At 27.8% G+C, this 1822-nt stretch overlaps 1 protein-coding gene across 1 annotated transcript in view; it reads right to left on the bottom strand.

The window, feature by feature from the left end:
* The window catches only part of LOC108689870 (glutamate-gated chloride channel), a gene marked incomplete at its 5' end in the record, with an annotated part of 315742 nt that overhangs the window by 311085 nt on the left and 2835 nt on the right, over nucleotides 1–1822 (bottom strand). The window lies entirely within an intron of this gene.

Here is a 1822-nt window from a genome sequence, read left to right as displayed (position 1 = left end):
TACATATTATATATTATACATTATACATATACATATATTAAACATATGTATACATTATACATATATTATACAGCAATAGAACATAAAAAAATATATATATATTTTTTGTGATTCATTTTCTCTTATGTCTCATTTAATTCTTATATTATTGTATATTATATCTTACATGTGTACGTGTGTGTATTGTTCATCAAGCATTAAGCTAACTCGCAAGTGAGTTAACACATGTGAACTCATAACACTAGGAGCACTTCCATCCACAAGCAGCAATACGCAATGCAAACGACAAAGCAGCACGCAACGGATTTATCAGCTAAATCAGCAAGAAAAAAAGCATCTTGTGCCATAGATTTTACTATCACCACTTATGTTTATGTTTACATGTTATGTTAACAAGACTGCGGGCGCATCACGTCTTAGCTAAAGGCCATTGCAATGGTGTCCAGCTGACAAATACTGTCGGTAATAATGCGTGTTCTGGATTATTACACTTTTAAATTATAGAAAACTCGAAGATTGTATTCTCATAAATAATCACTAAATATTGTAATAATATTACCTGTAAAATTTCAATTGGAAGAATATGATATTTGGAAGGACCTCTCTAAGTATCCTCAACAAGTTGTGAGTTAGCGAAGGAACAGTCAGTATAGCATTATTTTAAATAACTCCATTTTATATAGAGCTTTACGAAATGATCTTTTTGTTTTTGAAATTATCAGTATGTTTGTATATTTGTATGTATATTTAACTTATTCAGCGTAATCCATGTTAATATCAGCAGATAACAAAATAACGTGAATTTTCTAAAGAAACGTGATACAGAAAAGCTTTTTCTGCTTTCTTCATCTAAGCAGCACCGTGCAATACAAATAATTATTTTTTCGTAATTTTGTTTCAGCAGACCATAATTGTTCCAAAAATTCGTGAATAATTTTTACAATTATTTCATTATATTTTTTTTCGAACATTACTTAATAAAGAAGATAAATTTTATAGAAAAGATCAGAATACAATGTATCGATAAACTTACGATGAAATTTACGACACTTTTATACATCCGTAATTTCTACTGATATTCAGATATTCAGATATATCCTTTTTCGCAACAGAATTGTAAGTTTGGCATATTACTTCAGTATAATATGATTCTGTATAATTTTTTTGTATTATAGATACTTCTGAAAATGTTGCGTCTGTTTTTAAGGAAAGTTATATAATTTAGAATTTTGTTATTTAATTTCTCTGTCGAAATATTAATAGCCAGAAAAGCATAATTTTTGTGAAAACTTTTTTGTTTATTATATTTTAACTTTTTGTTATTTCCAATAATCGTGGAGGCAGAATTTGCAAATAAATTGATCGATAAACATATTGTTTTGTGTTCGTCAATTTACTCGTGCCGATTTATATATCAATTTATTTTATGCACATACATAGAACAACTCTTGCAACAAAGTCGATCCAGCTCTGTAAAAGCATTATACATAATTTTGTCGATTTAATTAACATTGAGACTAACTTTTTCTGTAAAGATTAGGCATTTCGAAGAAAAGAATTCTTCCGTGATCTCGAATTAATACAAAAAAGTAGAGTCTCTGCGCGCTTTATTTTCATTCAGGGTGTATTCGAATTAGATTAGTATAACTTATTTTTTTCTGGATGTTGACAACCTCTTAACCCGTAACTAAACCGATAAGTATTTCAAACCCGTTGGGCGTCATAACTCATCATAATCATAAAAGTCAATTGTAACTAACAAATTTGTTTTATTTTTTTTTTCTAAATATATATATAATATAAAAAAATAAATAAAAACAAA

This window comes from Atta colombica, unplaced genomic scaffold (assembly GCF_001594045.1).
Source record: "Atta colombica isolate Treedump-2 unplaced genomic scaffold, Acol1.0 scaffold28, whole genome shotgun sequence".
In the NCBI taxonomy this organism is placed as follows: domain Eukaryota; kingdom Metazoa; phylum Arthropoda; class Insecta; order Hymenoptera; family Formicidae; genus Atta; species Atta colombica.
This window is presented reverse-complemented; position numbering and strand designations above follow the sequence as displayed.